Source organism: Pezoporus wallicus, unplaced genomic scaffold (genome assembly GCF_028554395.1).
Source record: "Pezoporus wallicus isolate ANWC-B61680 ecotype Strahan unplaced genomic scaffold, APGP_CSIRO_Pwel_v1 scaffold_8769, whole genome shotgun sequence".
NCBI lineage: Eukaryota > Metazoa > Chordata > Aves > Psittaciformes > Psittacidae > Pezoporus > Pezoporus wallicus.
The window spans coordinates 561,559-587,811 of NW_026642673.1; positions in this window are offsets into that span (position 1 = coordinate 561,559).

Genomic DNA, 26,253 nt, shown 5'->3' on the forward strand with positions numbered 1-26,253 from the left:
ACACGCAGGCTGGGTACAGAATAATCCTACTCACAGACCTTATCTAGGTGGACTTTGGAGTTCTCTGTTCACAGACGGGAGAGAGGTGGCAATCATCATATGGAAACAGCCAGGTATGCTCAACTTAATGGGCTTTTTTCTGTGCTTAAACATTACTGAGCTTAAACAAATTGAAGTGACCTTCTCCTATGATACCCCTTCATTCCAGGCCCAACAGAGGGCCTCCTATAACCTCTTGGTGTTAATCAAATCTATTTGACTTCTGCTGGAGGCTGTTTCTGTCCTGACAGATACCTCCATCACCTGAATTTATCTTGAATTTTGCTGCAGTGAACCAATCCATGTTTCAACTTCTCTTATGCTTTCGAGGTAACATGCATTTTCACCCACCAGAGCAGACTCACTGCTGAACCTTGAGTGGTTAAGGGACATTCATGAGGAATTAACTCTTAAAGACTGATTATTGGGTAAAAAAAATGGCTTCAAGAAACTATTGAGAGAAGTAGGCAAGATTTACTACAGCAATGATTATGACTTTCTGCTGGTCAAAACCTTTCTCCTTCAGCAAAATACAGATCAAACACTTGCTGAATTTCTCCTAAAACACTATTAGCTTTTCTCTAGAAGAAACCCCGTCTTTGCTGCAAGTATTGTTTAGATTATGAACACAATCTAACTTCTACAGTCTTCCTGGTTTGGAAGGATGGGGATCTGAATATTCTCTAACTAACCTATTAGTTTTAATTAGATACCACAGCCACTTATTTTCTAATCTGGAAAATGAGCATTCCAAATGTAAAAGGGAGGAATTCTTTCTTCCTTCCTTCCTTTTTTTTTTTTTCCTGCTTAGTAAAATGCTTAAATGCCTTGTCAACACAGAAGAAACAGAGAAAAAAAAATTGACACTTGATGAAAGATTAAGGAAAATGGGGAAGATTAACAAAGCTTGATAGGCAGGCAATTAAAATAGAAGTGAAGGATCGTTAGTATTCATTACTAGAAAACACAGGCAGAGAGGACTGTGCAGCTGTTGGAAATCCCCAGTATCTGACTGCAGAGAAGTCATTCCAGAAAATAACTTGCTCTTTTCGCTGGTGAAGTTTCCACTGGCAGTTAAGTGGATTAGTTGCTTTTTGTTGCCTCTTCACTCTTCAAGTCTTATCTGGGCTAAAGACTGTTTGAAAGGCATTTGAAATGTGGCATTACTAGGTTCTTGTCAAGGAAGCTCTTGCTTTCAGGAAGGTGAAATGGCTAATAACTTCCAGTGATAGCAACATGTCCTGATTAAATCCAAGTCCAGTGAGGAGCAAGCTGCAGCAGAGGTGCCAGACAGCAGGTTTTAGAACAGCTAGAAAAGCGAGCAACTAGTAGGTAAACATGGGACTTAAGTCTCCTACTGTCCCAGTTTCTGTCTCTGTTTTCTCTAATGAGAAGTTATTAAAAAAGAAAAGAGAAAAAAAAAAAAAAGAAGAAGGAATATACGAGGTGATAAGGGTGAAGTCTGCACTTGTGCAATTCTTTCAGCTTAAAGGAAGACAAGCTTACTTCAGTCTGCAAATGAAAGTTGTGAGAGTGGGAAAGCAGAACTGGATTGGAAGGTGGTATCTGCAGCAGGATTGCTCTAAAGCAATTGCAAACACCAGAGAAGAGTCACTTGCAGGCAGAGACAAGATCCTACGTTCAGACAAATCCCAGCAGCACAACACACCCATGGTAACCCACTTCACCGTGCATGGAAGAGGAATAATATTTTCCATCACTGAGATGCAGAAATTTTGACACATAATCCAAAGCTAGAACAAAACCAAGACACCTTGAATATGGGCCTCAGGTGCCTACAAAACCTTTAAATATATTTTGAAAGCAAAGCAACATTGTTTTGGTGCAACATCCCCCAAGGTACTGTAAGACAGAAGAATAATCAGAAAGTTTGAATTGCTTCTTTCTAAAGGAAGGAAACCTTAATTGATCCTTTGGGATTTTTTCTTTTATATAGTAACCAAAACACATTCATATAGATTCCTGAAAGTCTATGAATGAGGTAAGAGTGAACAGGAATTCCAACCTAACACCATCTTTATCCCTAGGACATTAACACCAGTCTTTCTGGCAGCCATTTAGCTTCAGCCAACTTGTTAATCAAAAACCAAGCTGATAATCACATACAGCTCAGAGTGCTAAACACAGAGATATGAATGTGGGATAGCAAACGAGCCAGAAACCAGTGGGAAGTCTTTCCTGCTAGAGGATAACTTGGAACCCTGAACAAACAGCAAGAACCACAAACAAACTTAAGGAACGGCACTGGCTGTATGTGGCCAGATCCTTTGAAGGCGCTCCCCACGTGCCAGCGGAGGCTGTGGTGTTGAAGTGTTGTTGAAGCACCTGATCTGTTTCTGACTGTGCTAATAAGAGCTCCTTTTCTAGTTCCTTTTGCTAAAAGAGAAACAAGATGGTTTCTTCAGGAAACTTTTCCTTCAAGCAGAGTGAGCTGGAACATGTCTCAAGGAGGAGGCTGTAGGTGGGGCTGTGGATGGCAGCTTTGGGCCCTGCAAGAGAGCCCATGCCTTCAAATTATTCCCATACCTCTGTGGCTGCACACATTTCTTCTGTTTCAATGTCTTGTTAAACCTCTGGTTCTGAAAATACTTTGTTGGATGCTTTCTGTATTACTAACATGACAGTAATTGCAGATAAGCACCAAGTAATGTCCTGGGTGGACTAACTGAGCAGTTTTGCTCACACTAGTGCTGCCAAACTCCTTCCTGCCAAGGGAGGGGCTTGCTTCAGACCTTCCCTAGTTTTTTACCATTTGTGGCCTTATGACTCTGCTGCTAAGAAGCTGCACAAGTCCTTCCATCTGTCGTGGGGAAAAAGCAGCCCCAAACCACCACATAGCATTGCAAGAACTGACCACTTGCCCCTTGCTTCCAGTTGTTGCAGTCAGGACATTTCTGACAACGCCTAACCCCCACGTGACTGAGCTTTCCCTGTCTTTAAATCTGGAGTCTTTCATCCTAAGCATTGATTTGCTTCTGGGTAGCTCCAGGCTCATCACTTTCATGTTTCATAATCTGTGATCTGACAGATTAGTGGGATTATTTAGGGCTAAAACCTGAATTAATTATGTTACTGACAGGCAGAAAAAGATGAAAACTACCCCTCGCTTTTCATCATCCTGTTGTAAACACAAACTTCATACTAGTATGTATCTTGTACAGTATTTGAATGGAAACACAGCCAGAGCTTGTTGGACCAACTCCTGGAGCTGATAGTACAAAGCTAAGATCAAAACATATGTGCACAGAGGGGCCTGTGCGCACACAGTGTGTATGTATCAACAGACAGACGGAACTTGCTATGCACACGCTGTGCTATATGGCTCTGAGCACAGCCCAATTCAGTGGCTACAGCTTTCCAGCTTTCATTCCCTTTCTGTTCTTCCATTGAACTGAATCAGCTTTTCCTTGTCAGTAATAGGTCCAAGCTGAAAACGCTAAGTTGCTGTAAACCCTAATAGTCCAACTGTTGCCAGTCACCTCCCTGACACAAATAGAGTAAGAATCACTAAATATTGTGCGAATTTGCTTTCTATCTCAGAGGGGTGAGAGTGCTGAGGGGCATCATACTGTGCAGTCTGTTACCTTGCCACCCTGTCAGTAGCTGTTCAGACTCTCTCCTGATCTGGCCCTGCTGCAGCAGCAGTCTTTTTATCAGGGTTCTTAGGCTCTGAGAAAGATGCAAACTTAGGAGGGTGTTAGGAAAGGACATCAGCCTGTAGCTGCAAGTAAAGGTTTGCTGCCCAGCAATCATCTTTCCTATACTTTGGAATCTTTTAAAGGGCTCCTTTTCCTGAAACTCCAATCAGCTTCATAGTCTCTTGTCTTGTGTCTTAACAGGACTTTGTGCTGTATACAGCTGTAACAGAGGAACAAGCAAGTGCAGGCAAAGCTTCCCTAGTCTATCCTGTCCTGCAGATTTCTCTGGCATTCCTAGGTTGGGTTTGAACTCTTCACTTAGCATCCATCTCTAAAGCAGCACTTCAAGTAGGAACCCACTTTTTTTAAGGAAAAAAACAAACTGTTCATACCCTAGACTTCCCAATGCCCAGTTCTCACTGGACCCTCGTTCAAGCCCAAGCTGTCAGCTCACTGCTGACTGGGGCAGAGTCCCACCAGCTTCATAGCTGCCAGTGTGTGTAGAGCAAGAAATTGCTTGACTAGAGAGAGAAGCCTGGATACCCACATGCAGTCCTATCTTTCCAAATCTTCCCCTGTGCTTCCCATTGCAAAGATGCAGTTAAATCAGGCAGATGGGTCATTCCCTGCCGCCTGCTAGTGCTCAAACAAGGCAACGTTTGGTTTTGTTTTAGTGCGTGGGCCCTTTCATCGTGAGAAAGGGAAGGGGAGAAGCTTGCTTTGCTGAGGGAGGTACATGCTGTACTTGGCTGGATATTTTGTTAGGAATGAGCTGAGCTGGGAAATGCCCGCTTTCTATTCTTTATTTTGTTCCAGTTTGTTGGAGACCTCCAGAAATGCTCCACTTACAGACTGCGCCTGCAGAACGGACTAAATTAGAGGGCTGCTTCAGGGAGATTTTAAGGTATTTTCAGCCAGGCTGAACTACTGTAGCTCATACACAAAAACTGAGCTTTAAATATGGAGAAAGGCAAATACCTAGCTTCAAGTGAGGCTGATAAACCTCTGTAATTTGTTCCGTGGTCCACTGATCTTCAAAGGAGCATGAATACATAGCAGCTGCATGTATCTGAGACCAATGTACTTTACAGGTTCATGGAAGAAACATCAACTTGTTTGCAAATTGTGTTAGTTTTGAAAGCAGAAATAAGGCTCAGTCTGTCCATTTCCTTAGGGATATTTCTCTTTTTATGTGTGCCTAGTACCCTAAGGAGTGTTTGACCTGCAGTCTACAGACACACAATAATAATGAGAAAGAGTCTATGAAGGTTATAATCAAAGTGATTCGGTCTGAAACAAGATGCAGGACTTCACACAACACCTTTGGATACGTCCTAATCAAGAACAGCAAAGAACAGCATTCCTGGCAATACAGAAAGAAGGAGCTCATGTTTGAAACAAAAGACCAGGAATCAACACCAGCGCACATTATTCCTGGCATAATATTTCTACAGACTTACAGACCTTTGGGTACAGCAGTTATCTTTACCCACAAGGAACAAAACATGGGCTCCAAAAGGGCACTTGGGAATCTTTATAGATGCTTGTGAATTGTAAGCATATGATGAAAGGCTCTAGAGGAGAGGCCGGTCCACAAAGTGGACACAGAGAATCTGCATTATTTTTGCTCACCATTGATGCTACTCTTCCACTGCTTCACCTCTCTTTTTTTTTCCAGGAATTCTGTTTGAAGACTCACCTTTTCTATAAGCATTTCCAGCTTGTCTATTGGGAAGGTTATAACAAAAGGCAGGGCATAAGCACACCTTTTCCAGGGTAGGTATTTAGGTGTTTCTCTTTTCTTTTTTTTTTTGGTGGTGGTGGTATTGGTTTTGGCTTCTGACATTTCAAAAGTCATATGAAAGCGTAAGTGTAACTCAGCTGCAGCTTGCCAGCAGCTGAGTAACCTTGCAGTGGCCTTGCTGTTAGCTACCTTTGCTTCAGATCCAGGTGGCTTCAGGTGACTCATGCTTCTGATTAATGCCCTTGCCTGTCTAAATGAAGCAGTGCTCTGAAGCTGGAGCCAAACAAATTGGTCCCTAGAGAAGGGTATGATGTGTGGCAATGCTAGTTGCATCATCCAAACAGCAGCATCCAAACATCTAGGCCACCCTGCTTCCCTCAGCATGTTGTGAAAGGAAACTGAAAATGAAGGGAGACCCTGGGAACCAGGGACGTAATATACCTATGAGTGTGCATCATTAAATCACTGCTGTGCTGTTGGAGAGGCTTGCTCGGGCTTTTCTTTGTGCATTTTGTGATTTAAAACCTCTTTCATTTCAAAGCAGGTTGGGCGAAAACAATATTGAATACACTGCAGCCTAAGTAGAGAGTTCAGGAAAGAGGGGAATGTGCTTGCCTCACTGAAAATGCAAAGCTGCCAGAAAGATTCCTTCAATACTTGAAGGCCAGTATTAAAGCAGGTATCCTTCCCACTGCTGACTTTGGTGCCTGGTTGTCAGACAACTGTGAATGACATCAGTTTGCCAAGTTTAGAGGCTCACCGGAGTCTGTGCTGATATGCACAATCAGAACAAACCTTTCTGGTATTCACTAGCCCAGACCACATGCGTGCTGCTTCATTTCTGAGGTGAAGAGAAAAATGCTATAATTATTATGTTTGCAGTAGTATTAGGCAATTAGGATGTCACTTTACAGCAAGCTATTGTTACTTCTTCTTCTCTCCCCCCCCCCACTTTATCAGAAGGCTGGTGTCTGGCTAAGGTCTTGAGCTGGGCTTATCTTGATTGCCTTCTTGTAATGGTAGCTGGCTGTTAGGACTTTAGCGTCTAATCCTGTTAATTATGGGATGCATTTTCTTTTGGAAGGTGAGAAAAAAAGGAAAGCTTGTTCTGCAATAACAGGATTTTCATGGCTGAAAAGGAAAAAGCAAAATTTCTATTGCTGAAGCAATGGAAAAATCAAGAACCTCTGTGGCCTTTGCAGATTTTAAGGACCGATTCTTTTATTGCCTACACTCTGCTGGCTTCAATATAGTTTTCTTCTGTACTGGACTCATTTGAGAGAGAAGAGAATCAGTTCTAGCAAAACAGTAGACTGTGAAGATCAAATGGAATTTCCCACTGAAAATGCATCTCTTGAGAAAAATGCCCAGTCATAACCAGGTGTTCAAAAGCAACACAGTCTGCTTGATTTAAAAAAAAAACCAGTATCTTGGTTAGGAAGAATGTCAGATTTCATTTCATAGAATGAAAGCCAAAGTATGGGCATTGTGCCTGCAGCCTTAGCTGTGCAGCTTCCTTTAGCACTGATGGAAGATGAATGGCAAAGACCCAGGACATGAAGCTATGTCTAGTTTCCCTCCACTTTTACATCACTACAAGGCAAAACTGCACTTATTGAAAACCCTGCAACCATTACATGGCTTCAGTTGCTAAAACTGCCGTTATACTTGCAGCTATAGAACAGGACGAAAACAGTTTTCTTATAGCTGGCAGCAAGGGAGATGGACAGAAAGAAGCACAGCTATGACAGAGAATCTCAGAGCATGTGTTGAGGCCAAAACAGACTGAGGAGCTAAGCAGAAGCTCTTCAAAAACCACCAGGGTGCCTTGGGACTAGATGATCTTTAAGATCCCTTCCAAACCAAAACTTTCTATGACCTACATGCAGGAACCCAAGTGTGCCACAGTCCCTAGAAGAGGATTAGCATTCTTCACAGCTGCTACTGTGTTGCTATTTACTTTTAATAGATGCACGCTGTGGAAATCACACTTAATTTATGCCCAAAGTAAGCCACATAGTTTCTCTTATTTTCCTCAACCACTTCATGTATAAAGAAAAAGCTTATCAGTAGTAAATAAATGAGATCAGCTTGTTTGCAGACTCACTCCCTAAGCTAAGCATGGGGGCTTTTCAGGTAATTCCTTAGAAAAGGTTATGGTGTTTGAAGCTACGTAACTGGACATTTTTTTTTCTGTGAGGAGTAGTAACTGCCTTAGCTCGTGCTATCCAGTATCTCCTCTATATGCATAGAAATCCTGTATGCGGCTATGCTAAGATGTTCCCTGAGGTTTCAATCTGCAGTACTTTCAGCCTTTCCACTGATTAGTTATGGACTTCACCATATGATAAGTCCATATGCCTTCCTTCACAGGGAACACATACCTGGATTATTATTGTTTTCATCCCAATGTCCTGTTGCTGAAAAGACTAAATTTCTTCACTTGACTGTAAAAGGCAATGAATTTCAAGGAGGGAAAACTGTAAATGTTACATTTCTTTTGATGCAGAAGCTGTGCTTTCTAAAATGTCCTTTCTCCTCTTTCTGAAGAGAGGTACCCACATTCATGTACAGTTTCTTTCTTAGATTTGTAGAGCAAAGCACTGAACCCATCATCCAGCCATAGTGTTCTCTGCCATGCTGTGTAAATTATGTATGAAGTTACAGAGGTGTGTGAGCACTTATAACTACAATATTCTGGAAGTGGCAGAGAGCACTGCAGTTAGGCTGGCCAAACAAATCAGTCAGATGACATTCAGAGGCGTTTAAAGGAAAAACACTGATCCCTTCCTAAAAATTTAGCAGTCAAAATTCATTATGAATTAAGGATAAACACACACAAAATCACATCCAAGGTACCAGATCCACTCCTCACTCTCAACAAATAATGAGTTACTCTAACCCCCCATTCAAAACATCCCCCTGTATCATACAGAACTGACAGGTTCAGCAGGCAAAAGGACTATTTTAGTATGGTGGCAAGTTGTATTGCTTCATAAAATATGGAGCTTTTGTTCTGTGCAACCAGCACAAACAGTGGAGGTTATACTGGAGAAGAAACGTTTCATTTGCAGAGTCAACAATTCAGCACAGTACATTTTAACAGCTATTTCAGGTACCCTCATATCTTATATAATGATACATCAACCTGACATCTGTTGGAAGAAGGAGCCTCAGCCTAGGCTGGTGTTGGGCTGTCTAGGAGAAAGCTGCATTAGTAAAGCACTCTAAAAACATATGGGGAAAAAAATTGTTTATGCCATTCAGGAGGGATCTGAAAGTTCATGGTCTGGATCTGGTTTGGAAAACATCAGCAGCTGGGAAGCCGTATTTTACAAGTGATCAACCTTAGGTGACAGAACAACTCTTTGATGCTTTGTGTATGTATGTACAACTTTGCCTACATAATAGGCAGCTTGCATTTTCATTGATAATCAAATTTCTGTTAAGGACTTTGATGTTATCATTGCTGCAGCACCTGGCAAATAGATTAGAGAGCTTTGTTCAGGGAAAGCGAACAAGGAAAAACCCCTGAATTGGTGGCAACTGGCAGTTTCTATTCCCATTAGAAGTCATAGTGAAATGTCTCATAATGTTTGTGCTACTTCATGCACTAACAGGCTTGAAAAACATGGAAAACAGAGCCTGTCATACCAAGGAGACAGCTTTATTTGAATGGCAGGCTTGGGGTTAGCTGTTTTCTGCTGATAGGCTAAGAGTTCCAGAAAGAGATAATTCTCCAACAGCCGCTGCTGGTAGGAGATCCTGAACGCAGTTGTTTCTCTCCTGTTCTGAAACAGGAAGCCTAGTTAGTTTGACAGATTTATACTGTGCTCTGTTTACACACCATTCAGTCCCACAAATGCTCAGTAAGATGTGGTTCCTCACTCCCACTCATTCCTGGCCCGGCAGAGCTCCTTCGTGATCCATTCCTACAAGGTTTCCCCCTGCAGAGCTCCTATCTGACACTGGGAAATGCTGCCTTGCAGTTCTAGAAACTGGAAGAACTGTGCATCTAATTTTCACTGGGGAAGAAGTGCAAGGGCACCCACTGTTTTCACTGCAGTGAAATGAAGACATTGTCATTTACTCACCATTTTCAGTCTTTACAAAGGCTCTGTTCTGTAGTTTGATGATGAGACATGCATTTTCCTTGGCACAGTCAAAGGAAAAACAAGCCCAAACTGCCACCTTTATGATTTGGAATCTCAAGACAAGCTGTACAGACCCTGAATGGATCTTACTCAGATTCTTCCCACCTACTGCTTGAATATGCCTCACACCAAACTTCACTCCAAACCCTCTTACTCGTGTCACAGGTGCCTTAGATCTCATAATGCACAGGGAGACCATTTGCATTCACTTTCCCTAATTAATAAGATGATGAACACTCAGAGCTTTTTTCACCCGTACCTTGAAATGCAGTTTTTGGCTTGGACTCTCAGCGTTCTTAAACATTCTTAAATGTATAACGTTAATCAAATGCATTTCTTGTGCTATGGTAGTAGACAATATAGATTTTTTTTAGCAGCTCCAGCATATTTAAGATAGGCTAGGTGGGGGTTTATATTTTTGGGGACATACTCATCCATTAATCATAAAGAATGTGCATGGTTATCTTGGTGCCTGACACAGTAGCTGATTTTTCTGCTATTTTCAAAACTGACATCTTGTAAAATGCCCTTTTCCCTTTAGCTCTTTCCTTTGCGAATGTGATACTGGGAAGGAGAATTTTCAGTGGCATGTCTGAGTTCTAAATCCTGTGTTTTAATAGCACCCTCCTCAATACTTCTGATTTCCTGTTCAAAGGTGAGGGGGTAATGCTGCTTATATAGTAAACACAGATGATAAGGTACAATTTAGGCTATTTGAATGGCCTCAAGGATACACCAAGTGTGGGATCTTGGTGGCACTCTGTACATCCTTTACACCTAAGTGTTTTTAAACCACTGAGCATCTGTCATCACCACCTGTTCTTCCCTTTCCTGAGCTCAGCTTTACAGAAGGCTTTGGAAAGAATGTGTATTGGGTCACTTGGCCATTTGCTTCTGCTAATATGACTTGCTAGCTCAGTGAAACCCAAGAGCCACTTACATACAACAAAACTCCTCTTTATCCTGGGAGGGATCATCTGTGCCAGCTCATCCACTTATTGCCAGAAACGTCATCTGATTCATGAGCAATTACTGCAAAACAAAGCAATGAACCAATTCTTGACTGTAAATCAAACTGGGACACTTCCCATAAGTGTTACAACTCTTGGAAAGGGCTGCCTTCAGATGTAAGGACTGTCTTTGGATGTAAGGACTGTATTACTTCATGCCTGCCCTCAGGATTGTATCTGCTCTACAACTGTGCCACTCCTTAAGGCCACACCTGCCTTAAGGACCAGTGAGATCTTTGATATGTTGAATTTGGGCTACCTGGATGTGAAATATAAAATGTATGGAGTTAGTTCTTGCAAGCGCTTCGTTTCTGGACTGATCCTGGAAGCAGTTACATGAGCTCCAGGCTAACTCAGCTTTTATGATTCATTTTTCATTCATGAATTGAGAAAACTGGTTAAAATCAGAAACTTGGCAGCAAGAGGGCTAAAAAATATCCCTTCAACTGAAAAGCCGAGAACTGGTGTGTAAGTTGAACATATGTTACCAAGACAGTATCTTTCTGAAGGTTCTGTCAGAGCACTTGTATCGCAGAAGCAGTCTCTTCTGGTGCAATATTCACTCGTCCATCTGTGAAATTAAGAACATTAGAGGTATTCTCGCTGGAGCTCCCTGACTCTTCCTAAGCTTAGAGGAATGCTGAGGTGGGAAATATTTTTCCCAGAGACTGTTGATTGAATCCATGTGGAAATCTCTACCTGACAATTAGGCTCACATGCCTGAACCAGAGCACAGTTCCCCACTGAGATGCTGCTCTGGAAATTTAACTCTTGGAAGAGGTGTTTGCTCTTTTCTTGGAGGCACCCTTCTTTCAAATAGTCTGGATAAAAAACCCCAACTGTGTATCAATGGCTCATGGAAGATGTGACACAGGAGAAGACCAGAGGTAAAAGATTACATTCACAGTGTGTTACTGTGTCATTTCAATAGAGGTTATATGCTCTTGCTGGTGCCAGGTAAGAAATGGATGGGTATGCTTGAATGGCAGGCAATTTGCACTTTGATGACTTTTTGAACAAAGGCTGGGCCCATGCAAGTCTCCAAGCAATACAAAACCAAGTAAATGTCTCTTTGAGGCAATGAGAGGATTTGCCACTGAAATGTCCGAGTGAGATGAATCTACAGGAAAAGTGGCAATATTCTGAGACGCAAAGAACAGTGTGTTACTTCAGCAAAGGAATATCCCAAACGACTGGCTCGGAGATAAATGCCAGCAGTCTTTGAGGGATGAAAACCTCTTGCCATTATGGATATATAGGGGAAAGAAAGCTTCTGTGTCATATAAAGCTATAAGTCACGGGTCCCAAAGCAAAAGCAGCTTTCTCTGCTCACAGACAGGCTGCTCTTCCACAACAGCTATGCAGATGTTTTTCATGCATTGTCATTTGCTAGCCTTGGGCTACGGCTTCAATCCATTTACAGTCTACACCTTGTGCCTCAGAGTAATCCTTTTTATTGTAGGCCTGTCTCAGTTGCTTTTTTTTTTAATTCTTGAGATTCCACAGCATTGTGTTTATCTAATGAAATAGTTTTCATATTAATGAAATATATAAAGATAATATAGCTAATGAAATGATTTCCAGCTGATGTAGACTGAGTGAACTGTAACAATATCAGCAGAGTGTGATGACTTAGACTGTCACAGTTCTGACCAAACATGAATAGCTACAATAATTCTCTGTTTCATGTCTGCTGGAGTGTTTTGTGTCTATAGCTTTGCATCCATTGTTTTTGTAAGGAAAAGAATGTGCTTTCAGCTAGTTACATTTCAGTTCAATTTCTGATAACATGACTGCTGTGTAAGGGAGACATGCAGAAGTGAATCACACCGCAGCTATTCTGCCCTGAAAATTGATCCTTGTGGTGAGATGCACTCACTGACACTGGGAGAGTCATCACTGGAAAAGGTGGTTTGGGTCTCTGCAGGACCGTGCTGGTAGTAGCATTCAGGAGAGGCTACTATCTTTATATGAGCAACCATTTCCATGCAGTGTTAGGGGAAACAGTCCTCTCCAGTTCCAAGCCTTGTCCACAGGGAAGGTACATTCAAGCCTCTACAAGAAACATTAGGAGGGAGCCATATTATCTGGAAAAGGAGGAGCACTCTGATCCTGGCTTCCTGCTGCCCACTGAATTGTCAATCCCATTTCTTTGACCTTGAGGTATGGCCATTTCAAAGCTAAGCCTAGTTTCTTTGCCAGGTCATCTGTTAAATACTGGGGAAATGTTCAAAGTGAACAACATATTTCTCCTTTCAAAGCAAATGATAGGCTTGTTTCAAACCAAGCCCCATCCTGCTGTGATTTATTCTTGAAGACTATCTCTCTCTTTCCTTTTTTTGAAAACTTATTGAATGCAGGTGATATATTTTTGACATGATTGATTTTGACCTGAATGTGCCTGAGCTAAATGAATCAACATTGCCAATTTCCCCTGCCTGTGACTAAAGAACAGCCAAGTTGATAAGCACGTTCTTCTTTCAATTGAAATGTTATAGAAATGGCTCTTGTTTTCCAGCTGAGGAGTCATCTGCATTGTATCAAACTGCACTCTCTGAAATGCTGGAAATTTCATAGACCAAAACTGGGGGTGTTCTATTTCCTTTGGTTTCAACTTTCACCTACTCTAAGACAGTTAAGTCCAGGCTAAAGAAAGTCAGGTGGATTGATACTAGCTACTTTCACCCCCTATGGCTGTCACTCTGAGCTTCTAAGGGACAGGATGCTGGTTAATATTTCCATCTGAGTCTGGAGGCACTGGCCTTTTTGTGAGAAATTCTGTTGTCTTGCAATGCTTTCACCTTCCTGTTGCAGCCTAATGAGGGTCAATTAAACAACTCAACATCATTCTGCTTCTCTGAGCTCAGATTCTTGGGGATTTTGTTTCCTGGCAGACGGCTGTACCTTGGACATGCAAGGCTCCCAGATAAAAGAGTAGGTGCCTAGGACACAATCAGTGCTGTTTGCTCAGTTTTTAAGCAGAAGACAGGGAATGCTCTGCTCTGCGCTGTTCAGAGTGAGCAGTAAGCTGCTTACCTCTCCATCCTGTGACTTGAGCACGCAAAGGAAACCAGCAACATGTTTCTGTAGAGTTCATCAACCAATTGTAAGTTGAGGCTCTGGAAGATGAAGTTTCTGCAGGAGAACAGCTTCTGAAGCCAGCCACTGGAGGGAGCCACTGGCAGGAGGCTGCACTTGGGCAACGCCAATCAGAACGCAACCGAAAACACCTTGCTGCTCACAGCCGCTCCTTTCTGCAAACAGGCAGGTCCACGAGGGGTGTAAATATGAAAGGAATGAGAACTTTAAAACCTGCAGGTTTCTCACAGGGGAAACTCAGGTAATGAAAATCATCTTGTCAGAGACCTAAGGATGAAAAGCAGCTCGGGTACAGTTCAGTAACAGTATTTGCTCCTAAGATGGAAACAGACACGGGATTTGATGAAACCAAGTGGAAGAAAGAGGTGGTAAGTATTCAGGTAAAGAAGAACTGTGAAGCAAGGAAATGAGAAAAATATCAGCCCTAGGGGCATCTTTTTGCAAGCAACAGCCCTGCCACCCCTGGCTTCCTTCCTTGATTCCCTACCAAGTACTTATCCATGTTAAATATACACTGAATAGTTTGGGTTAGAAGGGACCTTAAAGATCATCCAGTTCCACGCCCTGAGTTTTCTGTTCCCTAAACTAAACAGTTTCAGCTTTCTTAGCCTCTCCTCATACAAAAGATGCTCCAGTCCCTTCACCATTTTGTATTTCTGGATAGTTCCCTGCTTCCTGATTCAGACACTGCTACTGAAGCCGAGTCAGGTGAATTTCTGTGGAGTGAGATAGGGATGTTAAAGTGTAAATGCAGGTCAAAAGCATGAATGCTTCTATAACACCCTTTCACTTCTGTTTGCACTCTGGTGCCTTGAAACTGACCCAAGCCCTGGAGTTGGGTTTTTTTTTGCAAAGCCGGAAGGCATGGCTTTGAGAATGTTTTAAAAGGCAGCACTCGTTTTTGCCTCTTCCAACTGTATCCACTAGTGGCAGATGGAAATTTCTCTTTCTTTCTTTCCATGTAACTCCTCTCCTTGAGCTGGAGATGAGCCCCTGCAGGGATTCAATATTGCTTTAGCACCCACCATAAATAAAGTCTCCTTTCAAGGAGAACAAAGGCAGCTATGTGGGATGGAAGAGCAGCCCAGGCGAGGCTAAATGACAGGCTGGACAACAGAGCAGACGCAGCTACATCTGGCGAGTGGCTGGACAGATCAGGGTGGGCCCCATGGGGTTGGCAGTGGGACACCTGGCTCAGAGAAGGGCTGCCCTGTGTTGATTTCACACCAGGGATGCACTGATGCACATTTGCTTAAACTAATTAATAGAATAGAAGCTACCTCCTCATCTGGTTCTGCTGATGGCTGGCACAAACTCAGTTTTGTATTGGTTGATTAGCTCTGATAGCTGATGTTATCTGACTGAATTATCTCCTAATGATGATTGCACTTGGTGTATGCATTAGGGAAAAAGCAAGTAGAAACCCCATGTTACTTAACTTTTCTCCTAAGGGAAAGGGGAGAGGGAAAGCTTGGTCTGTTTCTATTAGCTTTGGCAATGCATTATTAGGGAATTTGAGGGCCTGGGTTGAGGATAAATGATATGGAGAAGAGATTAATGAGAACTCAGGCTAAGATGCAACAGCTAGCTCAGACTGAGAGCTATCTTCTCAAATGGATGAAGAAAGGAATGACTGAGAAATAGACTTTTTTCTTCCACGTGTCACACACACTAGGTATTGCCATCATCTTCCTCTTTTGCTCATATTAATCAATTTGTCCGGTGCTTGCCTTGGAGCACTATTTGTGATTCCCTGTGAAACAAAGCCAGAAGGAAGGAAGATTCTTCCAATATCAATGAACTTCCCCTCTACAATCATCTAAAATGCTTGGTGGTTACAAGCAATGGAAACAGAAAAGCAATGCTGAAGGGGAAATTAAAATGGGAATCAGTGGGGAATGGAGCTTAATGCTATGTTTAGTTTTGCTAGGCATGGAAAAAATATTTATTCCAAGCCCCAGGGATATAACAGGGGGCATGTAATTAACCAGCATCAGCAATGAAGGCCACAGTTTTCATGCCTTTCTGACCCCAGAGACCAACTGCAGCAACCGAGGAGGCAGGAGCTGGAAACACTGGCTGTGGCTGGTTTAAGATTGGCAGTCTGAGCCTGAAGCAGAACAAATGCTACTACTTGGCATTCCTTGAGAACTTCCTTTGTGTGTAGCCACAAGGCTAGGAGGATACTCGCTTGAAACTAGGGTGACCAGCCTGGTGGTGAATGTTCACCTAAGCCAGACCTTTAGATACATTTCTCTTTGATTTCTAAGGTACTTAGGTGTGTGGATATGTTTGGAATTGAAGGTTGAACTGCTGAGAAGTGACAAAACGTAATGTGACAGCTCATGACAGGAGGGAAGGGAGGAATTGGAGAGAGGTGATAAGAAACCCATGCGAGAACAGAGACTGCAGTATTGTCAGTGTGGGGAAAAAAGTCCCCAATATACGAACAAGCAAAACCAAACAACCCTCAACAAGAAAAATAATATTCTCCATCTGAATTTCAAATATCCCTGAGGATTTCATGAATTCCCACCTGGAGCAGCTAATGCCCAGGAAGCACTAAGACTGAGAACTCGGATTTTGAGAAAGGAATGCTACCAAAGTATACAGAACACAGGGACTGCAGCTTGCAAGAAGGTAGCTCATGTAGGCTTAGTCAGTGGGAGTCTCTGCTTCTCAGGGAAGGGGGTCTGTGCTTTCAGGGGTTATGCAGCATTCCTGTAGCATGCTTTAATTCCTGTACATCTCAGTTCCTCAGCTGAAAAAGCAGAGGTAGCACTTTCCACCCAGTCTTGCTTGGTTTTCCTAATTGCATGCTATGTTCTTTTAGGAGCAGAAACTGCCTCTTATTATGTAAATGCACAGCACCCAGCACTTTTTGAGTTTTCTGTGGTAACAGAACAGACTTTTTGGTTTGTACATTTATAAGGAATTGTCAGCTTTCCTGATTTCTTTTAGTTTCCCAAATGATGCCTGAGTGCCAACGTATTATGCAGTTGCAGAGTCATGCCAGAAAACAAAAAAGCGAGAAGGGAGGAGAGCAGGGAAGAGAAGCCAATGACATTGTCTGGGGATATTGTAGCTGCTTTTCCATGGGTCATTTGGACCGGTCTAAAAAGTATTCAGCATCAAATCCTTAAAAAACAAACAAACAAACAAACAAAAAACCACAACAAAAACAACCTTAGCATCAAATTCATCAATATCTTAAAACAACCAAACCAGCAGAAGGGATTGTGCTATTTGCAGTTAGCATTTTTATTTCCATCCTGAGACCCCTCCTGCCTTCTCCTATTCACACTGCAGCACTTTTTCTGTAAAGTGGCAGGTATGCGAATGGAGAATTTTTCTGTTCTCAGTACAACTCTCTGCAGCAAGCATTTAGCACAGGGTGGGCAGGGTCTTCCCAAGATTTTCCCACACCCCAAGACAGGTAGCCTGGAGCAGTGACACCCTCATTTGTATGGGCTGTATTTCCATTTGCTGTCTGAGTTCCTGCACAGCCCAGTGCAGCCCCACTATTGCTATAGAAACAAGAAGGCAGCAAGAGATGTGCTGGAATCTCTGTATTTGACTGGAAATAGCTCCTACCTACCCAGCATGCTGGAGCCTTTAACAGCCTGACCTTTCCACTGGAGCCTCCCGTGCTTTGTAGCAGAGACACAATTAGCTCTCATTTGGCCCCATTAAAACTCTCTTCTGCAGCCTTTGTGCTGCCAGCTGGATTTCTGAGACTGCTGCTTGGAGGGGTGGTAAATGAGGAGAGTGTGCAGGACCATATCCCAAGAGATACTGTCCTCCCTCCTGCATACTGAGCGCCTGACCTCATAGCAAATGTGTATCTCAGCCAGAGAATATCAGAGGAAAGAAAAAAGGACCAATCCTGAGTATGAGCTGCACTCTACTCCCCAGGAGCATTCCAACATCCTCTTGGAGATATGCCTGTGTACTTGCATACACCTGACTGATAACACTGCAGACCTTCCAGCAGAACGCTGACCCTTATCAGGGCTCTAGGCTTGTTGACTGAATGTGGCTGGACTCACATTGCTGCCCATCAGCATGGCATCAGGCATCACCCAAATGCAATAGCAGCTTCTCTGCTGGATGTTCTGTAGCTAAAAGGAAAGAGGTCCATCACTGAAACCTCTGGGGAAACAGCACTTCTAAGGAAGCCAGCAGCTTCTGGACCTTGGCAGGATTCAGGTCTCCCAGGCTTTGGATTGTGGCTCTCTGGGAATTGCAGCACTGTACCACTAGTAAAAAATACCTCGGTATTTGAGGCACATGTCAGGCAACTGTGGGATCTGAGACAGCCCTCAGTTTCTATTCCTAAGACTGCCTGAGTCATTGAACCCATGAAACCACATGGCATGGAGCCCACATCACACATGCCACCATGGGCTTCCCTTTGGTCTAAACCAGGATGACAAACTCAGACACTATGAAAAGAGATATATCTTCGTTACCTCTTGTCCAGTCACCAGCTGCTGTTTTCCATGATGGGCAGGACTGGCACCATGACAATCATACCTTTTCCTCCCATGCTCCCCCCCGCCCCCCATGGAGAAACACTGCTCTAAAAATGCACTGTCCAAACCTGCATTCTCCTCTCTGGCACCTCATAGACTCATTTCAGTGATTTCATGGCTCCTCACAAACTCCTCCAGCTTCCCCAAATAGTGCCTGGATCTCTGCCTTTGCAGCTGCTGCCCTTGTCGCTCCCCCATCCCCATAGCACCTCTGGTGTCCCTGCACTGCTCTGACATGGCCTGGGTCAGCTGCGAGGTGGCTGCCTCATACAGCAGCAACAGCAATAGCAGCATGGACAGTCTAGGTTTAAATGTCTCCCTGAATCAAGAGCTAGAGAAGATTTGGAGAAATCATTTATAAACAGCCACGAAATTTAAACCTGAAACCCCATAAAGCTGCTTTTTCTTTTCCTCCAGCTTTCAGGATCAGATAGATTTCTTCATCCATCAGCTAGAAGATTGAAGAACATTCATGCCTGCCTTCAGTGTAATTTCTTTAGGGTGCAGCAATGTCAGCTCTCACAGGGCTGCTTTTCCTTCCATGCCTTGAGCAGGCACCAATACATAGAAGGACAGACTGTGTTTAAGAAATCTTGCTGCTTGAAGAAGACAGGTTGAGCATTTCATTAAAAGATGATGACCTCTGTTTTGACTTAATTTTGCCTCTGTAGTAATTTTTTTACAAGAAGTCAATCTTTGAGTTGGAAAAAGAACATTGATTTCATTCATTTAAAAGCTTCTCATCTGTGGAAACAAAAAAATTTTCCCTCTCTTGCCCAGTTCCCATTGCAATAGTTTGCAAGCAGACAATGCTCAGGGAACCACAGCAAACGGCCACAGCAATCACAGCATTAATCAGTAACTGACGGTAAAAACAGGCCAGTGTTTCTGACAGGCTTTATTCTGTGGCAATAGAGCTTTGACTTGTCATTGCCTGAAAATCCTCGCTGCCAAACTCTGCCCTGTGTATTGTGAATGCTACCTTCTTCCTAAGCCAAATACTCACTGGACACGTTAGAGCAAGTTGATGAGAGCTAATGAGGCCAGGCTGATTTATTGAAACCAGCTTGCTTGTTTTTTCTCTCTAGGGCTGCTGCAAACACGGGGTAAATGCCCTGATGTCACTGTAGTGAGGCTGATGTAAAGCCAGGGAAAGGAGTGGCAAGCACGCTATTTAATCAGATGCTCTGGCTGCAGATCTGCTTGGCATCTCCCATTTGTTTCACTTGTCTCAAAATAGGAATTGCCAGCACTTTCTAAACGGAGTGGAAATTCCTTTTTTTGCAGTACTGGAGCCTGTAAAATCTCCTTGAGCTTCCTCTGTTACACTGCTGCTGAAACATGCCCAAAAATACACCTGGAAAAAGCACATCAGCAAGCTCTGCCCCTCTCCACCAGCAACAGTGCATGAGAGGGACCATTTCTGATTTCCCACGCTGTTGCCCAGAGCTCTGTGCCTCCTTACTCTGTTGCTGCTTTGCCCAAGGGCTGTAAGCACTTCCAGTTGGACCAGGGGCTGACCCTACCACTTTGCAGTCCCTCTCTTAGACTTTCAGCCAGAACTTTAAGGAAATAAAAATGGGGTCTGCAGCTACAGCTATTTGAAGAGCCTCCAAGTTGGCTGGCTGGTGGCTTGTCTAATTTATATTGCATATGCAGCAGTAGTCCTCCTGGGAATCTTATGACTTAAAGTCCCTGATAGAGCCATTCTGATACATGCTCTGCGTAGGAGTTTTCTTTCACCACTTAATCAGCAAATGGTTGATCTCTTGTTCATATTTCATCCAAAGTGTGATATAGTTGAACCTAGACAGACAGGGTCATCTTGGTGACTCACTCCAGCAGAAACAGAAATGCATTATAAATTCTCTACTGCTTGGTACTCAGCTGCCTTTACACACTGCATGTTTGGTACATTGCACAAGAGGAATCCATCTCTGGTTTTGGCTTTCAAGGTCTTTGGTAATGTAAATAATTCATCTCATAACATAGAAAGAGAGAGGAGTTTTCCTATAATGAAGGCTCCAGTGGAATGCTTCACTCTGAAACCTGCTCACTGCCAGTCTGTGGCAGCCATCACAGAATTTCAAAGGGAAAACAAATGGTTTCTATTCTATATACAAATACATATTCTATATACAAATAAAAATATTCTATATACAGATGGTTTCTATTCCTATATACAGTGTGTCTGGTGTTGAAAAGTAGCACTAAAAAGCTGGATTTCCAAATTAGCTGCTTAAAGAGCCTTACAAAGCACTTGGATTGGAAGCAATTCATAGGAGGTAACAGCTTGGTTTATGCCTCTGAAGTACCATTTACATTCCTGGTGGCAAATAAATAATAAAAAATAATAAATATGCATATGCAGAGATAGAGAGCCTTAATCACAACGCATGTATGCATATTTACAGTATAATACAGCAGGTTCATTCTTCAAAACCTGCCCCAAAGCTGCAGCATTAAAAATAAGCATAGAGGGGGTTTATAGCCATTATAGCCCTTTGTGTTTTTAAACACCGACTTGTCTCCCACCTTCTTTCCATCTGAGGCAAGGCCTGCTTCTGGTGGCTTCTGATGTGACACCCTTCCAATTTTCAAGCAATGAGAAAGCATTGCATCTCCTGTGCCTATGCCCAACACAAATAACTGCATAGAGTCCTTTATAATAGGACTAATACCGGTATCTACCCTACCTGTCTCCTAAAATGATAGCCTAGACTTCATCAAACTTTCAGCCCCAAAGATTTTAACTCTGCAAAAGCCCAGGTTATGCCATTCCAGGCAAAAAGAGGAAATGCAGCTGCCTGTGGTGGTAGTTTGCTATGCCCTGTAGAGCATCCAGAGAGGGATGGAGCAACCCCCCAGTCTGGGAAAAAGGGTGGTTGCTTACTTACTTTCTCGTATTTGTACATTTCCTTCCTCTCATTCCAACATTATTGTCCCTGCAACCCAACTGCAGTGTCAGTAAAAATTGTTTTAATAAATGATACATTGTATGCAACCAAATTTTTGTGCTTCCCAAATTATGGAGATTGGAACTTAACAAAAAAAGTTTTCAATGCCTCATACATTCTTTCTTCATAGGAATTAGGATGTTATTTAAATGGGGGTTTATTTGCGATTACAAATAGTCCATTCATGCACTGAAAGAAGTTAAGCCTTGATTCTGAGCAGGCATGAATCAATATGGGCTCTCCAATTTGAGAGCTGTACTAATTTGCCCCTACTGAAGATAGGGCCCTTTTTTTCCCCATGTAACTCTGCCTCTGTCTGAGCAGTTTCCAAACGATGACTGTGCCCAAAGATAAGGAAGTTTTTACACCTCAAGATTAACTCTACAAGAAGCGAGTAATTTTTAATTTGCAAAGTCTCTTTAATTTCCTTGGTTTGATGGCTAACTCATAAAGGCTCCTCCTGTCTGACACTGGAACCTCAGTAAGAAAAATCAAGCACACTGAGAGTCAACTGGGGCACGAGAGTGAAAAGGCAGATACCCTGCTGTCCAGCTAAGCTCTGGGACAGTTGAACAAGAGCGCAACCAAGATCCTTGGGACCACAGTAGATTTCATATAAACCACTGCAGGCTCTTCTCCTCCTCTTTTTCCAATGTCGCCTTGTTAGCACCAGCTCAGTTATTAAACCTGCCCTATTTATAGGATGATATTAGGGTACATCCACTGAAGAATTTGAAAAACCTTACACATTTTAAGGTTTGTGGAGGCAAAGCTCTAAGTGAGAGCAAGATTCACCATGACACCCAGGACTCTCGACTCCCCTTGACTTTAGTGGCTACAGGAAAATACAACTGAGAAACAAAATTGTCAAGGAAAGAGACTGTTCAGCTCTTCTCATGCAAAGATACTTCCAGAAAGTACAGGTGGAAAAAGCAAAATCAAGAGATGGTACCGACCAGGCTTTATTTATTTCACAGCAGCAACTGAGTCATAGTCTAATTAATAAAAGCCCTCAGATGCGACAGCTTCATGTTTAGCAAATTTATCTGCGTTTCTTTTGCTACTCTGCATCAAAGCCAAGTGACCCCTGGGGCTGTTCCACAGCCAGCTTCTTACATCTGCATCCAAAATCTGATCCTTTGAAGAAGGACCTTCTAAGAGAGACCTTATCTTATGAAAGACATGGTTCAGTGTGGTGCTCCTCCTCTCCCAGTATGCTAATATTAACTTCTGTGTAGAGAAATTTCTGGAGATAGGTTACCTGCTTTCTTATCTTAAATGCCTATTTGCAAGGGAGGACCTATCTTTGTGCGGCTGCTGCCACTTCATTGGCATTATTACTATTTGTCCTTCCATTTGTTGTTTCAGGTTTCATTTTTCCTCCTCTCTTTGTTTTAAAATGCCCTTTGGTGAGTTCAACTAGTGTTCAACTTCATTTATTCCTACAATTGCAAAACCTATGTCTGAAGCCAAGCAGGAATACTTCTACTTCATGGTCCAGCAACAAGCTCTATCTTAATCATGCTCCCTTGAGAGTATTCTCTTTAAGGAAAGATACATAACTTCTGAACTGACCAGGTGTTTTAAGATTTGATGGATTTAAATCTCAGCTTCCACAGAATTAATCTTCTGTTAAACTCCTATTTTTATTCAGCCCTGTAATGTCACACATTTGAGGGTGATCTCTCACTTCCTAGTAAACATGCAGCAGAATTTGCACCTTTCACACTTTCCTGACCTATGCTATGAGTAAATAACAGAGATTTGGGCACATGCCCAGGAACAACGTATATTTCAGGCCTCACCAGTGATGCTGCATAGACATCATATTTTGATCTGCACGGACAGTCCACTCTGAATTCAGCCATGCCAGAAACTGGAGCTGTGAACTGCACTTTTTGGCTGGGGCAATCAGGCAACTTTCAGACCTATGTTAAATTCAATTTGAAAATTAGCATTGTTGGTCCCAATATAAACAGGAAAAAGGAGAGCAGGCCTTGCATTTTCTGCCTCTTGGGGTTTGAGGCAGTAGGAAAGTATTCCAACATGTGATTGTTTACCAGAGTAGCAGCCCCAACATCTAACGTACTCCAGATTTCTTAAAGCATGTAGTAACAATGGTCCAGATCTATATCTTAGAGAAGCCAAAGAGAGTATTTCAGCTGGATTCTACTGAGCCATATCTTCAGCACACATAAAGTGGCACAGCTCCAAAAACATTAGCAGAGCTGCAAGCACTGACACCAGCTAATGATCTGGCCATATGTGGATTTGGAGGAATATTTTGATGTTGTGTTTTCCAGGCATAGCACAAAACATTGGCTAATAGGCAACATTTATATTTAAAAGGCAGTTAAAATAGTAACTGCATTTATATATCCTTGTATAGAAAAACAGAATCAGAGGGGGAGGAGAGAGCCCAATGGATGTAATCCTCAAGCAGCAAAAATTCAAGTTTTGGGCAGCAAGAGATTTCCTTTGAAGCCTCCTGTAGTGAAATTCCCATCCATTTCTTTGCAGACCTGAGATTCCTCTAGGGACGTGGGTTGGTTTTGTTGGTTTTTTTTTTTTCCCCCCATTTAGAAAAAGTAATGCAGTGATTCTTAAAGAAAGACCAAGTGGCTTTTGAGCCATGTCTTATTTTTTAATTAACATGAAGGTCCGCACGTTAGGATATTAAGACAATTATAGAACTGTTTTGCAGCTAACTTTTGTACAAAGAACCCAAGCAAAGCATAAGTCACTTGATATCGGAAGAGTACAATTTCTCTGAGGTTCTCACATTCTATCCAGTTTGGAGAAAGAAAAAGGGTAGTAGGAGAAAAGCAAAAGCATCTTTGTCCTGGCTCAAGGAAGAACTTGGAAACTCCCTGTTCCCAGCAGTTGGTGATTTCAGTCTTGCCTGTTTCTATTTTTGTTGCTTGATTTACCGCCGATACAACACAGGAATTAATGTATTCTCTACTTGTCGCAGACTCCGTTGCTATCCATGCCTGCCTGAGGGTACAGACCTGCAAGTTGAAGGCCACGAAGGTCGCATATTTTGTCTCATTTCAAGAGGTTCTACAAAAGCAGGCAAAATTCACAAGTGAGATGGTGTATTTTGTTTGTGTGCAAGGCTTTGGTAGTGGGGGGCGGCACAGGGGTGGCTTCTGTGAGCTGATAGAATTTTCCCATATGCTCAAAGATGGGACCAGCAATGTTACCACACCTTTGTGGTAGCATATTTAAGAAGGGGGGAAAAGCCTACACAACTGCATCCAGAGAGAGGAGGGAATCTATGCAAGAATAGTCTGTTCCTGAAGGACTGCGCCCTGTGAAATGTGCCCACACTGGAGCAGTTAGTGAAGAACTCCATCCTGTGGGAAGGACTCACATTAGAAAGCTTTGTGGAGGTCTCCCATGTGAGACTCCCACACTGGAACAGGGGAAGAGTGTGAGAAGTCCTTCCCCTGGGGAGCAAGAGCAGCAGAGACACCACGCAATGAACTGACTAGAAGCCCCATTCTGTGTTCCCCTGCACTGCTGGAGAGAAGGAAGCAGCTGGAATCAGGTGAAGTTAAGCCCAGGAAGAAGGGAATGTAGGGGGGAAGGTGTTTTAAGGTCCAGGTTCTCTTTACCCTCCTCTGACTTAATTGGTAATAAACCAGACTCAACTTAGGGAAATCAGCTCACCTGTGACAGTGATTGGTGAATGTCTTCTCCTTGCCCTTATCTCTACCCATAAACTTTTAAGTATATTCTGTCTCCTCTGTCCAGCTGAGGGGTGAGAGTGGCATCCAGCCAGGGCCAACACACCACAGACAGGCAAATAGTTACTTTAGGTTTGTTTGTATGGAGCCTGATATGAATCCCACACAAGCCTACCTATTTATGAGGGGAAAAAACCTTATACCATTATGAGTCCCTATTCCAGAACCAATATTTGATTTTATTATTATGTGTACAGGCACTTGTAAAACAAACAGACTGTTTGCATCGGTACCTAGGCTCTTAGAGACAGTAAACAAATACACTGTTTTGCTCATTTTTCCCTTTCCAGAGCAAGATCTTGGAAAACTTTTGGGAAGAGACTAAGAACTGAAACAACAAGTTACAACCCTTTCACCTGCTTTGCTGCCTGGCTTTGGACATGCTCAAGTACCTTGATATCCATCTGAAATTGTGGGGCGGAGAACTGCACACGGTACTCAAGGGGAGCCTACACCAACACTGAATATAGCAGGATAATCCCCTCTTTCAACCAGCTGGTTATACTGAGTTTAATGCAGTTTGCCCACCTGGCTGCCAGGGCACACAACTGACTCATATCGAGCCTGCTGCCAACCAGCACCTCCAGTCCTCTTTCTGCACAGCTGCTCTCCAGCCACTCTTCTCCCAATTTGTACTTGTACCCAACATTACTTGTTCATGTATCGTGCAACACATTCACCTGCCTACCCCTCCTGGCCATCCTGTAAGCCCTCCATCCCAGCACTCCAATCTGTGGGATTAATTCCACTAAGTTTCACCAGCCTCAATGATATTATAGCTCTGGGAGCTGACCAATACTTGTTTACCAAACAGTTCACCCTGTTTGTTTCTCACACTGCATATGCTGGGATGCCATTTGCAGTACCCTCCTGGGACCCTAATTCTAGTTTAAAGGGTTCTCAATCAGCCCTGCCATCTTACCCAAAGACACATGCCCCATCCCATCAGGCTGCAGCATACCTTGTGTATCAACGGGTCTTCAACGGTTTAAAACCCCAAAGCTTTGGCAGATGCACCAGCCCTGGAGCCAAATACCGATACCTTTTCACCTCTAGGAATCTCCCTTCACGCATCCTACCAGTTAGAAACCCGGACAGTTGAAAACTTGAGCAGGAGCTCTGTCTGCGGGGCTATGCTGGGTCTAACAGATGCTGGAAGCTCTGCAGAAGCAGAGACACCGCTTTTTCCCCCTGGAAAATAGCCATCACCAACCCATCACCATCACCCAGGCAGGTCCTTTACCCCGTGCTCAAACTCCCCGCGCGGCGCGCTGCGGGTCCCGCCCCTCGCCGCCTCATCAAAT